Source organism: Macrotis lagotis, chromosome 2 (genome assembly GCF_037893015.1).
Source record: "Macrotis lagotis isolate mMagLag1 chromosome 2, bilby.v1.9.chrom.fasta, whole genome shotgun sequence".
Lineage (NCBI taxonomy): Eukaryota > Metazoa > Chordata > Mammalia > Peramelemorphia > Peramelidae > Macrotis > Macrotis lagotis.
Genome location: NC_133659.1, coordinates 326,038,432 through 326,053,240, shown reverse-complemented (window position 1 = coordinate 326,053,240; position 14,809 = coordinate 326,038,432). Strand labels below are relative to the sequence as shown.

The window sequence follows — 14,809 nt, the reverse complement described above, 5'->3', positions numbered from 1 at the left end:
GAGTCTGAATGTAGAGTAAAGTATACTATGTTCACTTTTTAAATTTTCTTTTATTTTTTCTTTCTTTCTCATGTGGTTCTTTTTCTCCTTAGTTCTAATTCCTCATTCATAATGACTCATTTGACGTGATTATACATGTCTGATTTATACCAGATTGTTCATTGCTATAAAGAGGGAGGAGAGAAGGGGGTTAAAAAAAGGTGGAACTCAAAAACTTGCAAAAGGATGATTGTTAAAACTACTTTCACATGTAATTAAAAAACAAAAAATAAAATATTTTTTAAAAGTGGTGTATTAGATCTATACCTAAAAACCATAGACTGGTTCTATTAGAGCCATAATTGGACAAAATCTACCTCAACTCCATTTGATTTCAGGTAATTATCATATATGCCTCTTGGAATGGCTGCAGAAATCCATCTCATTCAAAGGATATCATAGCCAACCCATGATCTAACAGGTGAGAAACATTCCTATTCAGAAGCAATTTATCATGATGGAGAGACTGAGTCAGGAAGCTCCCACTAAAATATTTGGAGATACATAGACAGGAGTCCTTGGGACAGCATTTTCCTTATAATGGTAGATTACTGACTTAATGTTATTTAAAGCAATTTTACCTGCATTCCATGCTAAAAACATTACATTAAAGTTCCATTGGTTACAGTTAAAGTGAATGGGGTGTATAGTCATCTATCAAATTTCCAGTAATGTCAGTAAACTCCCAATCAATGACAGTTAATGATAATATTCATCCCATGTGTCCAAAACCTTGCAATGTTCTCTCTCTTATTTCTAAATAAACATAATCTGATATAAAACAATAAAAATCCATCTTTAGAAATAAATTAAGTAATCAGATCCTGGGATTTTACACAGAAAATGAATTCCTTATAGTTCACTCAAAGTCCAAAAGACACTACTTTAGATATGACCTTCAAGTCTTTTAAACTGGAGTCTGTGGATCTGAAGTTCAACAGCAATGCTTAAGGTAGGAGGTCTCTGGTGAGATCCCTCCTTTAACAGGCTGCAGGACTAGCTCTCCTCTTCATGACTTAAAGTAAACCCTGAAGCCTTGGAATAAAAAAAAAATTACATATTGAAGCAACTGGTAAATGTGTTGTACATAATAAATAGTTGGTACAGTGGAGTCAGGAAACCCTGAGTTCAAATCCAGTCTCAGATAATAAATAATTAGCCTCTGTCATACTGGGTAAGTCACTTAATCTCTGCCTTAGTTTCCTCATCAGTAAACTATGAATAATGTCTCTCAGGGTTGTCCTAAGAATTGAATAAAATATGTGCTAAATACCATAAACCTGGAAGTATTATCAACTTTATTATTACTGTTATTGTTAGTGAGGGTATAAAGATGAGCTAGGGGTAGCTAAGTGGCGCAGTGGACAGAGCACTGGCCCTGGAGTCAGGAGAACCTGAGTTCAAATGTGACCTCAGATACTTAATAATGGCCTAGCTGTGTGACCTTGGGCAAGTCACTTAACCCCATTGCCTTAAATAAATAAAAAGATGGTCTAGTGCTTCATGCAATTGCCCTAATGTTCAGCCTCTAAAAAGCAGATGGGGCAGCAAGAAACTCTAATGTTTACCTATCCATTTATTATTCACAACATTTCTATAGATTCCATGATCGCAAGAGTTAAATAATTTACACTATACTTTCACACTTTATAAGCTAACCTCTCTATTCTTCCTTTTAACAAATTATCAAATAGTCATAGATATTATTCTTTGATTTGGCAGAGGTCATGGAGAACCGTAGGTTCTGTAAGATAATTTCCTAATTCCTCTAGTTCCAGCCTTGGGATTCTTAACCACTGAACCCCAAGAGATCTGTGGATACATTTGGGGGATCCTTGAGCTTGAATGGGAAAACATCACGTCTTTAGGATTGATTTCCTTTATAATTTTGTATGTTTGGGGCATTTCAGAATATGATTCTGAGAAGGGGCCCGTCCACTTCCCCAGGGATCCTTGGCACAAAGGAACTTGAGGACCCTGCTGTGGTCTCAGGTTAGCATTCTCCAAGACCTCTCACATGTTTGGATACAGTCCTAAAACTTCCCTCAAGGAGTCGCTGATTTGGTTTTATGATCCAAAGCTCAGAATCTCCATATCAAAATGCCAGTCATGAAGAAGCGTCAGTAAGACCACAGTTCAGGGGGTGCGGCAAGTGATCTTGGTAGCTCCCACCATTCTACTGGTGTAATGGTGAGTCTGCAGTGTGAGGCAACCATCCCTGTGGTTGGATAGAGTTCAGGAGCAGATCCTTCTAGCATGGGCGAGGCTTCTTTAATTTATTTAGAGATTATAAAATTGACAAATTTACATAAATTAATACAACACTGCCAAATGAGGCAGATGATCCTCTTGAAAACAAATCAGCAAAGTCTATTTGAATAGGGGAGAATGGCCAGGTAGCCTTGGGTATTTCCTTTTCTAGAACAAGCAGCCACAAGTAAAGGTAAGAACAGCACAACCATTAGAAGAATTCTAAAGGAAGTCATTCCATTCTGGATCATAACTCCTTCTCTTTTTTAGCCTTTTTTTCCCAATGGCAGCATCCTGTAACAGGAAATAAGAGGGAAAGAAGGAAAGATGGCATGGATGTAAGAGAAGCTGGGTAAGATCAGCCTTCTCATCCAAGGCAGGGCTCTGAGACACAAAAATGTTTTATAGCGATGCAATTTCAAGTAAGCACTAAGATAAATAATGACTCCTTCCAAGGGATTACTCAAAGGACAGAGTCATTAATAAGTAACTGCTAAAATTTACATGGATTTCAAAGCACTTTGCTTGTGTCATTGATCCTCACAGGCAAGGAGGTGCTTAATATTACTCCTATTTTGTAGATGGAGAAAGTGAGAGTGAAAGAGATTTTGTGACTTGCCCAGGGTCACACACCTAGTAAGCATCTGAGGTAGGGTTTGAACTCAGATCTTCCCCACCCCAAATCTAGCATTCAACTGTGCCAATTAGTTGTTTCTAATGAATGCCAAGGAATTTCCTCTGTACTGAGGATCTAGCGTTGCTTCCCCGAAATGATGAGCTATATAAATGTAATTAGGAATGATGTCCCAAACAGTCAAGATTATATTAGAGAAACAAAAACACAGCAGAGATATTAGAATTAGTTGATTCCAGATGGACGCTTTCAGACATGGAAATAGTGGCTACATTTAATTTACAAAGCAGGTCTCTTCCCATTAAAATATTTTTGTTTCTATTCTTTTTTTTATTAAAGATATTGAGTTTTACAATTTTCTCCTTAATCTTACTTCCCCCCCCCATGGAAAGCAATCTGTCAGCCTTTACTTTGTTTCCATGTTGTATATTGATCCAAATTGAGTGTGATGAGAGAGAAATCATATCCTTAAGGAAGAGACAAGAAGTCTAAGAGGTAACAAGATAAACACTAAGATATCTGTTTTTTCTAAATTAAAGGGAATCCTTAAACTTTGTTCAAACTCCACAGTTCTTTCTCTGGATACAGGTGGTATTCTCTCCATTGCAGACAGCCCCAAATTGTCCCTGGTTGTTGCACTGAATGAACGAGTCCATCAAAGTTGATCATCACCCCCATGTTGCTGTTAGGGTATACAGTGTTTTTCTGGTTCTGCTCATCTCACTCAGCATCAGTTCATGCAAATCCCTCCAGGCTTCCCTGAAATCCTGTCCCTCCTGGTTTCTAATAGAACAATAGTGTTCCATGACATACATATACCACAGTTTGCTAAGCCATTCCCCAACTGAAGGACATTTACTTGATTTCCAATTCTTTGCCACCACAAACAGGGCTGCTATGAATATTTTTGTACAAGTGATGTTTTTACCCTTTTTCCTCATCTCTCCAGGGTATAGACTCAGTAGTGGTATTGCTGGGTCAAAGGGTATGCTCATTTTTGTTGCCCTTTGGGTGTAGTTCCAAATTTCTCTCCAGAAAGGTTGGATGAGTTCACAGCTCCACCAACAGTGCAATAGTGTCCTAGATTTCCCACAACCCTTCCAACAATGATCATTATCTTTTCTGATCATATTGCCCTATCTGAGAGGTGTGAGGTGGTACCTCAGAGAAGCTTTAATTTGCATTTCTCTAATAATTAATGATTTAGAACAATTTTTGATATGGCTTTTTCATATGGGTTGCTTATATTAAAAAATTTCTCCTATTAAAATTGAAATCAAGATTCTCAAAGAGGAAAAAGGCATACTCAATCTTAGGGGGCCATTTGTAGAACGAGAAAAAACACTAAGGATAGGTTTTCCTTTAATACTTACTGCCACAATATTCCTATTGTGGCAATCAACAGAGAAGAACAGGAATATGGTCATCCCAGCATCAATCACAAATAATTTCAGGTTATTTGGCAAAAGGAATTCAGGGGAGGGTGTTGAGAGGAGAGAGATTAGGTCAGATGAGTACCCCACATTCTTATTGTTGGAATCTTGGTTGTTGGGATAAGAGTTACCTTCAGATTTCCAGTGAATCATTTGTTTCTAGTAATAAAAATATAATAATAATAATAATAATAATAATAACATCAATTTATCAGTGGTAAAGGTGACTTTTGAAGACTAGGAGAATTAAAGGAGAGGATTTTTACGTTCTGAATTTGTCTTACCATTAAGTTACCCTAGGCAACAAACTCTCAGCCACTTCCTTGTTGTGGTGGTCTGCTCCAATAATGATGTCATCAATGGGTTTAGTTTCCTAGCATATGACTGCATATTCTATCTCCTTGAGAAATAATCTTTTCCAGTCCATTGACCAATGTCTGCAATAACATGGGTTTTAATGCATTTTTACTGTCTGAGGGGACAGGATGATTCTGGAAATCTTCTAACAGTCTGTTATAATCATTAGAGGGTTTTCATCAGGCTTCTATTTATAGGCTGCAATGTGGTTCCTGTCAAATGTGTGGAAGGCAACCCTTACGAGTTGCTTCAAGAAGGCACTGGTGAACATCCTGGAAGATTTTGTCATTGTGAATTTTTGGTCAACTGACAAATTGCACAAAGCTGTCCGTCGCTCATGGGATGCAGACATAACAGCAGTTCATTAATATCAGTCCAAGCTGACTGGTAGACGGAAAAAAAAAATTTATTCCAAGTTATTTTTGCATTCCCCTGGATTTTCATATTATTTAGGGAATTTATTGAACTAGGGAATAATGAAATAAAATGAGCAGAGCATATGGATCAAAGTAACAGCACGATTTTGAAGATGAGAATGTTGTTGGAGAGGCACTTAAACACTGGAGACAATGTTTGCCCTTTGTTCTTTTTTTTTTTTAGGTTTTTGCAAGGCAATGTAGTTAAGTGACTTGCCCAAGGCCACACAGCTAGGTAATTATGAAGTGTCTGAGGTCTCATTTGAACTCAAGGACTCCTGACTGCAGGGTCCGTGCTCCATCCACTGTGCCACCTGGCCACCCCTGTCCTTTGTTCTTGAAGAGGACCATGACATCAGGGAGGTGATGCCATGACATGCTCATGAGTTGGATTTGGATGAGGGGGCGCTGTGCTAAATCATCAGCCTCCCTTTCTCCTCCAGAGCTATCTGGATTCAGTGGTCAGATATGAATCAGGACAACTGGAGATGACCCTGGATGCAAAGCAGTCAGAATTAAATGATTTGCCCAAGGTCATACAGCTAGTGAGTATCAAGTATCTGAGGTTGCATTCAAACTCCCATCCTTCAGACTCCAAGACCAGTACTCTATTCACTGCACCACACATTAGATGTAGCACAGGAAGCATCTGTTTTCAGCTCCTAAAAATTTTTCATCTCTAAGATAAAACCTAGCTGCCCCTGAGGTTCCCATTTTTCTTGACAAATTCACTGATCCACCATACAACCATTCTTAAAGCTGATTTTGAAGAGATCGCTGGGAGTCATCATGACATTTGATTACTTCAGTAGTCAAGTTCACTTTAAATGGACACTTTGAATTTTTCTTTTAGTTCTTTAGCAAGGTAGTGAGGTTAAGTGACTTGCCCAAGGTCACACAGCTAGGTCATTATTCCATGTCTGAGACTAGATTTGAACTCCAATCCTCCTGACTCCAGGGCCAGTGCTCTATCCACTGCTCCACTTAGTTGCCCCTAAATGGACGCTTTGGAGAAGTCACTCTTGGATTCCTGAGTAACCTCGAGAGGAGTTGAAGTTGTTGGAGACCCAAAGTTCAAAGTGGATTCAAGGCTGGAAGCATCTGTCCTAGCCAGAGTCAACATGGGAGATTACAAGCTGGTAAGGATAAGTATAGAGAGAGACAGAAATTGGTTCCGTTTCCAACTTTAATTTTTCCAATTCCAGTCTTAACTTTGCTCTGTTCTGGAGACTGTTGCCACTGCTTTTCTGCCTCTGCCTCCCACAGAAACTATGCCTCATTCACTTAGGATGGGGTCTCAAACTCTCATAACAATAGCTGAGAATTGGTTCTCAAGCTTTGTGAACCCTCTGACATTCTGGTAAACCTACTGACCCCTTCTCAGAGTAGCACTTTCAAGTAATTGAAAGAAATGCCACATTTCCAAGAGATTAATGAAAGTATAGTGTAATCTTTTTTCCATCCAATTTTATGATCCCCTTGAATTCTATCCATGAGCCCCACTGAGCCTAAGTTAACCACCTCTACTCTGCTGCAATTAATCATCTTAAATAAAAGCAAAAAGTGTAGCTTCTTAAGAAATCAGACATTTTCTCCCATGACAGAATGGCAGTTCTGAACAACACAATAACGCAATGGACTCATAATCATTATATTAAAAATCTGTAAATGTGAACAAGAAGTCTTAGAGCCAATTCCTCATATTATAAAATCTTAGATGTTTCCCATGCGCCCCGCAGCAATGGATAGAAAAGTGAGTGTGACGCAATTATGCTTGGCAAATTCTGCAAAGTTTGGATCAATTCTAGTTGGTCTTGATAGATTTCTGTTGTTCCTAACTGATTCTGCTTTATTCTGACAGATTCTGTTTGATCTGGACAGATGATTCCAGTGATCTCGACATTACAGGTATTCCTTTTTTTGTTTTTAGGTTTTTGCAAGGCAAATGGGGTTAAATGACTTGCCCAAGGTCACACAGCTATATGATTAGTAAGTGTCTGAGACTGGATTTGAACCCAGGTACTCCTGACTCCAAGGCCACTGCCTTATCCACTAAGCCACCTAGCTGCCCCATGTACATTACAGGTATTCTGAACAGATTCCCATTAATCTTTTTTTTTAAAGGTTTTTTTCCTTTTTGGCAAGGCAATGGGGTTAAGTGACTTGCCCAAGGTCACACAGCTAGGCAATTATTAATATTTGAACTCGGGTCCTCTTGACTCCAGGGCCAGTGCTCTATCCACTGTGCCACCTAGCCACCCCCAAGATTCCCATCAATCTTGACAAATTCACTAATCCACCATACTACAACCATCCCAACTAGGAAGGGAAGAATCTGGCCTCACAGGTCTCTTATGATACCTGGCCTATAGGGTCTGATGGTCAGCAATACAAGAAAAACCAAAGTCAAGGAATTGGATGAAAACAGGTATGTGTTCATCTGGATCCCATCCCTTGGGCATCCTTGGCCTTTTGTCTTCCCACTTTTGACACCAAAACTATTATTAAGGAAATAAATTCTTAAGACCAAATATATCAAAACCAAGCTTTTACTTCAATATTGCAGGAGAGACAGACAGACAGACAGACAGACAAGAGAGAGAGACAGATGAGAGAGACAGAGAGACAGAGAAAGACAGAAAGACAGAAAGACAGACAGAGAGAGAGAGAAAGAGAGACAGACAGACAGACAGACAGACAGACAGACCCTGGAATGATGGAATGGACTTTGTTTCTCCCAAAACTGAAACCCAGTATAAACACTATTAATACCATTAATAGCTTAAGGAAAAACAGAGATATGACATAATCCAGAAGAAAGGAACTTCAAAGAAGAGGCAGAAGAATACCTTACAGGTGAAGTTAATGCAAAGAAGCCTTCCAAGAATAAAAACTTCCTGGTGTGACTTTGCTGCCTTTCCCAAGGGAGATTTAGTCTTCGGGGCTTCTAAAACTGTCTTTTATCACCAACTCCAGATCAATGAGTTCTTAATTTCAGCTGTGCAGCTTACTACTATGAAAAGTGAGGAATTTATTTTACCAACTTGGGCCTCAGTTTCCTCATGTGTGAACATGAGGAAGACTGGATAGATTACTTTTGACTTCCTTCTTGCTCTAAATATATGATTTTTCTCTGTGATCCAGACAATTCAGTCACTGAGTAAGCATTTTTTGTGTATTTATTCTGAGTCTGACTCTGCTAATTAATCATGGAGGGAACCATGCAAAAGAAAATACAATTCCTACTCTCATGAAGTTTACTTTTGAGGGGCAGCTAGGTGGTGCAGTGGATGCAGTGGATAGATCACTGGCCAGGCAGTCAGGAGGACTTGAGTTCAAATCCAGCCTCAGACACTTAATAATTGCCTAGTTTTATGACCTTGAGCAAGTCAACCCTATTGCCTTAAATAATTAAAAAAATTTCTTTTTTTTTAAATTAAAGATTTTATTTATTTTGAGTTTTACAATTTTTCTCCTAATCTTACTTCCCTCCCCCACCCCCCACAGAAGGCAAAATAATAAAATTTTTAAAAGATTAACTTTTGAGTTCTAAATAACTTTTCTAAGTTATAGATGGTTGTCGTTTTTATAATTGAAAAAAACTTGCCACAGCAGAAATGTCCTAGGGTGATCAAAGGATGGTTCATTTAGAGCTAGGAGGGACAATCAGATCATCAATGTACTTTAAGAGAATCTTATCCACTCTCTGTCAAGAGGAGGGGAGAGGAAAAAGAGGGGGAGTGTAAAATGTGGAACTCAAGATCTTACAAAACATGAATATTGAAAATGATCTGCACATGTAATTATGAAAAAAGAAAAAAGAAATAATCTAATCCATCCTTATTTTACAATTGAGGAAACTAGAACCCCCCCAAAATGAGGGGATCAGTCCAACATCCCATAGGTAACAAATTTCAGGGTCACATTTGAACTCCAAACTTCTGACCCTAAATCTAATATTCTTGCCACTGTACTCCACATATTAACTTACTTAGTCTTATAAAAATAAGGGAGTGGTTTGGTTTTTTTTTTAATATGATGAGTGGCCAAGGTCTCACCAATTCAAAAGGCTCAGTCAACACTACTTGAAGACTCTCTGGAAACTCCAACCCTCCCATGGGCTCTATGCCCTATATTCCTTTGTTCCTGAGGAAGAAGACCAAGGAGGAGATTCCACTGAGGCTTTGTGATTAATAGGAACTCTTCAGTGACCACAGTGTGTCTTCAGTTGGAGTGGAGGGAGGGTACTCCTGCTGAAAGAGACCTGGGGAAGAGAGAGAGAGAGAACTCAACCCTCTGATATGGGACCCGAACAATAGATGCCTCTGTTTGACCTTTCCCAGGAAGGGAATCCTCTCTTTCCTTGGCCATTTCATCCATCAGCTTCTGTTATTGACCTTCAGACTTCAACAGAGTTCTTTGTTGCCTGTGGTCATCAATCCATCAGCAGGATGGAAGGTATGCTATGGCTATGAATTTTAAAATTTTCCCTCATTATAGAATGGTAGTTGTAAATAACACAAGCCTGACTCACTACTGGAGAAAGAGGACATCCTTGAATACCCATTTTTTGATACCAAAAAAATAATGTGTAGAAAAAGGACATTTGGTGGGGGGAGGAGATCAAGTAGAGAGAATTCTACATTCAAAAGACTGAACATTTAGAATTGGAAGAGTCCTTAAAAATTATCCAGTCCAGTTCCCGCATTTTAGAGTTCCAGCCAAACCAAGTGATCACATTGTACATGAACTTCTACAAATTATTGTCTCATATGCTGAAGATATGTTTCTTCCTCTCTTCCAAGTCACTGAATCTCTCCTCCAAAACTCAACTTGAAGGTGGAGATTGCTTCTTTATTGACTTCATATTTCCACTGCCTACCATGATGCTTAGTGGGTGCTGTCTAAGAAATATTAAATGAAAAAACTCATAAGCGTTATTAGGAACCTTAGATAGAGGTGATCTAATCCAACCCTCAAGTTTGCAAAAATATCAGATTTTTATTAAATCCATTTGTTTTTACATCATCTTCATTTCCAGTCATATCCCTCCCCTTTCCCTACCCAATGGATGTATCTTATAACAGGCAGAAAATGGTCCAGCAAAATCTAACCAACAAAGTCTAACAACTGATGCAAGTTCCAAGCCCATGATCCACTACCTCTATAAAGGATAGAGAAAAATAGATTGATTATAATTCCACAGGACTCCATTTTATATATACATATATATATATATATATATATATATATATATATATTGTTTCATTTACATTGCACCAATCATTGTTTCCTTTGTTCTGTTCACTTTACTCTGCATCTGCTCAATGAATTAATCTTTAAGTATTTATTAAGCATCCACTGTGGCCAGGCATTGGAGATAATAACTGAACCAACCCTGTCCTCAAGATGCTTACATTCTAATAGGTGAGACAACATGTACCTACATTATTAATATATATATATATATATATATACATATATAATATATAAACTAAATTTAGATGGCTTTTTGAGAGGGGAAGGCATCAAATCATAGAGGTAGGCAGAGGTTAGTCAAGACATTTCTCATTCTTCTGAATTTCTTAAGATCATTGACTTTGAGATGAACTCTAGAAATCATATGGTCCAATTCCTTCATTCTACAGATGGCAAAATTTAGGGCCAAAGTATTACTGTAGTAGCTTGCCCAAGGTCATTTAGGTGATAGGCAAGAGAGACAGATCTCAAAATATTCCTTACCTCTTAGAGACATATTAATATTCTCTGACTCTCATATACCCTACTTTGTTTCGCCATTCTTCAATCAATGGTGGTCTCATTTGTAGAACCAAAAATACTTTTCATATGTTGATGCCTGTGAGGGCTTTGTTTTTACCTATGATTTTCTTGGGGGTTTATGCCTCGCAGTGATGTGGCTCCAGCACCATTTTCTGTGGGAAACTTTTCCAAATCCTCTTCCCCAAGCCTACTCCCATCCGCTAGTCTCTTTCCCTCCATGGTTGCCACACTCACTTTGTAAACATATATGTATTGTATGTATTTGTGTGTATGAACATATAGAAATTGGTATCATTTCACCTCTCAGAATGTAGGATCCTTGAAGGCACAACCTGTCTGACGGTTGTCTTTTTATCTCTACACACCACCCCAGCAGTGTCTATCACATAGTGAATACTTAACAAATATTTGTCAATTAACTGACTAATTGGGATCTCTGGATCAAGAACAATGGCCATTTTGGTCCCTGCTAGCATTATTCCAAATTGTTTTCCAGAATGGTCAGATCAATTCAAAGTCTCACCAATAGTACATTAATGAGTACAACCCCTCCAATAGCGATTATTCCCATCTTTTGTCACTTGGGGCAAATTTCTGAGAGTGAACTAACATATCTAAAGTTATTCAGAGTTGCATGCTCTTTTGATAAATGGTTTTGAGTCATCTTTCTTTTTTTTTAAAGATTTTATTTATTTTGAATTTTACAATTTTCCCCCTATTCTTGTTTCCCTCTCCCCATCGCCCACAGAAGGCAGTTTGCTAGTCTTTACATTGTTTCCATGGTATACAATGATCTCAGTTGAATGTGACAAGAGAGAAGTCATATCCCCAGGGAAGAAAAATAAAGCACAAGCGATAGCAAAAACACATAAGATAATAGGTTTTTTTCCTAAATTAAAGGTAATTTTATCTCTGTTCAAACTCCAGAATTCTTTCTCTGGATACAGATGGTATTCTCCATCGCAGACAGCCCCAAATTTCCCTTGGTTGTTGCACTGATGGAATGAGCAAGTCCATCAAGGATGATGATCACCTCCGTGTTGTTGAGACATCTTTCAAGGGAATGTTATTAATTGAAAAGCTTTTTGACTGTTTATTCCTGTCTTTTGACCATTTATCTATTGGGAAGTGACTTTGATCTTATAAACTGAACTAAGCCAGATATATGCATGTAACTAGATATAGACACACATGTGAAAATTAACACACAATCACATAAGCTCATGTACATTGTTTGATTGCACCAGCACATGTTTATAAATGCCCATGTATGCATAGAAATGCATATCGGGGATATCAGAAATATTTTGATGTAAAAGTTTTTCAGTCAATCAACAAAACACATGAAACTTAAAGAATTGCATTTACCTGTTTGGTTGAGGCTAGCTTTAGCCTTCAGGACAACAAATTTTCCAATGTACTGTATAAAATTCTTGATCCTTATACCTAGCATAGTGCTTTTCACATGATAAAGTTGGGCAATGAGGTGGTATGATGGATAAAGTGTTGGGACCTTGTGTCAGGAAAGTCTTAAGTTCAAATCCAGCCTCAGATACTTACTAGTTCTATGACCCTGGGCAAGTAACTTAACCTCAACCTGCCTCAGTTTCCTCATCCATAAAATGAGGGCAACCCCTGCCTTCTCTGATTATGAGAATTGGAAAAGATAGCTTACTTAATGCTTTTATACTTTTCTCCTCTAATGGTTAGGGTTTGTTAGTTGCTTGACGCTCAGTTGGACTGCCCTCCCATAATGGAGGAGATGTCTGATGATTTTCCTAATGAGGGAGCTGTAGGAAAGTGGGATGGGAAAGTGCTGCTCCTAAGACAGTTGAGACCCAAAGAGGGGAATTCATTAGGCCAAGTTCATTGACAAAACACAACTGCTTTCTTCCTTTTTTTTTTTTTTTTTGGCTTTTGCAAGTCAATGAGATTAAGTGACTTTCCCAAGGTCACACAACTAGTAAGTATCAAGTGTCTGAGGATGGATTTGAACTCAAGTCTCCTGACTCCAGGGCCAGTGTTCTATCCACCGCACCACTCAGCTACCCCCTTTTGACACCAGTGGGTTCCCCATCCCTCTTTTTCAGGACAACCTTGCCTATAAGGTTGAACCCCTATTTTGTCTTTAAGTAGTCCCTGGAATAAGTCCCAGGGTTACCTTGGTTATGTTCTCAATCCAGTCTGGGACTTTCTTATGTGGCCACTGCCTCCCCTGGTGGTCAATGCTGGGAATTCTCATTGAAACTCATCTGAAACTTCTCATTGAGTCTCAGGATGGTAGAATTGGAATCATATAGTCCAGTCTTCTCATTTTGTAGATGGGATAGCAAAAGCTCAGCGAGATTCAGAAACCCTACCAACTGGAAGGGTAAGAGAGCAATCATTTATTAGGTGCCTACTCTATGCCAAGCCTAGGCTAAGCTTAAAATTTTACCTCATTGAATCCTCACAATCACCCAAAGATAGATGCTATTTTCAAACCCATTTTACAGCTGAGGAAGCAGAAGCAGTTGCCTCGGGTAGCACAAACTAGTTGGAAATATCTAAATCTGTAATTTGGAAATATGTTTAACATAGTGGTACATATACAATCCACTCAGATTTCTTGCTGTTAAGGAGGCAAAGGAAGGAGGGGGAAAATGTGAAACTCAAAACTTTACAAAAAATGGAAATTTTCTTTGCATGAAGTTGAAAAAAAAGAATTAATTAAAATTTAGAAAAAAAAGTCTAAGTCTGTTTTTAAATTCAGGTCTTCCTGACTCCAGGTCTAAGACTTTATCTGCTGTACCACCATTAGAGTCACCAAGAGGCAGACATAACTGAAACAACTGAGCAATAAACATTAGAAGCAGAAGACAAGGGAGAAGGAATGGGTTAAGATAACCTTGAGCTTGCCATTCCAATAGAGTAAGTAGGTGGACAATGGTGTGATAGTGATTCCAGGAGAGGATTGGAAGAAAAGGGGTTAAACTGAGTCTAGCTCATGTCAAGCTTGAGGTGCCAATGGAACAAAGGTATCCTGTAAACAACTGGAGGTGTGGGCCTAGAATCCAGTAGAGAGACAAGAACTCAGAAAAGAACTGTGAAAAGCAACTTCCTAGCGAGAGTAGTTGAAGTCATGAAAGCAAATGATATTGAAGAGCTGAGAGAAGTTGGAAGACTTGGGTTCAAATCCTGCCTCTGATAATTACTACCTGTGTAACTTTGGACAAGCAATTTAGTGACCCTGAGTCTCACATTCCTCATCTTTAAATAGAGAAATAGGGACTGCCATGGCTTCTGAAGAGTCAATGGCTTGGACAAATAGCTTCACCTCTGTACCTCAGTTTCCTTATCTGTAAAATTAAAGAATTGAATTGCATGACTTCTGAGAGCTCCTCTGATTCTAGAATCATGATCTTATGAATTATCACATTACAGATCGTGAAAAGGATGGGAATTAATACTAACTAGTATTTTTGTAGTACGTTATCACTTATAAAGCTTTTTTACATATGTTATCTCATTTAACCCTCACAACAACCCTGAAATGCTATTATTTCTCTCCATTTTACAGAAGCAGAAACTGAGGCATGGAGATTTTCAAAGTCAAAAGCCACAACAGCTACTAAGTATCTAAGGTAGGATTTGAACTTGGATCTCTGTTACTCCAAGTCCAACACCTTACCCTGTATCATCTAGAAACCAGCAAAAAAGTAATTTTAAGAGGAAAACCAGGGGAATGTGGTATCTCTGCAGCTAAAAGAAAGTATATTTTTAAAGTCAATTGGTGTTAAATGACTTGCCCAGGATCACCCAGCTAGTAAGAGGTTGAGGCTGGATTTGAACTCAGGTTCTCTAACTTCAGGGCCAGTGCTCTAAACACTTAGCTACCTAACAACCTGAGAAGAGAGGGT

At 38.5% G+C, this 14,809-nt stretch overlaps 2 long non-coding RNA genes across 4 annotated transcripts in view; both read left to right on the top strand.

Moving 5' to 3' along the window:
* The window catches only part of LOC141515326 (uncharacterized), a 28,981-nt gene extending 21,278 nt beyond the window's left edge, over positions 1 to 7,703 (top strand). For 2 of the 3 annotated variants that reach the window (XR_012476303.1, XR_012476301.1), the window contains one exon: positions 378 to 3,763. This is a non-coding gene — a long non-coding RNA (uncharacterized LOC141515326). Of the gene's footprint in view, positions 1 to 377; positions 3,764 to 6,087; positions 6,269 to 6,990 lie in introns of those variants that run through there. The other variant, XR_012476302.1, reaches the window with a different exon arrangement.
* A 1,777-nt stretch (positions 7,704 to 9,480) lies between these two features.
* On the top strand, positions 9,481 to 14,534 carry LOC141515325 (uncharacterized). The gene is made up of 2 exons (XR_012476300.1): positions 9,481 to 9,587; positions 14,470 to 14,534. It is a non-coding gene; the product is annotated as an uncharacterized LOC141515325 (long non-coding RNA).
* The last annotated feature ends 275 nt before the right edge of the window (positions 14,535 to 14,809 follow it).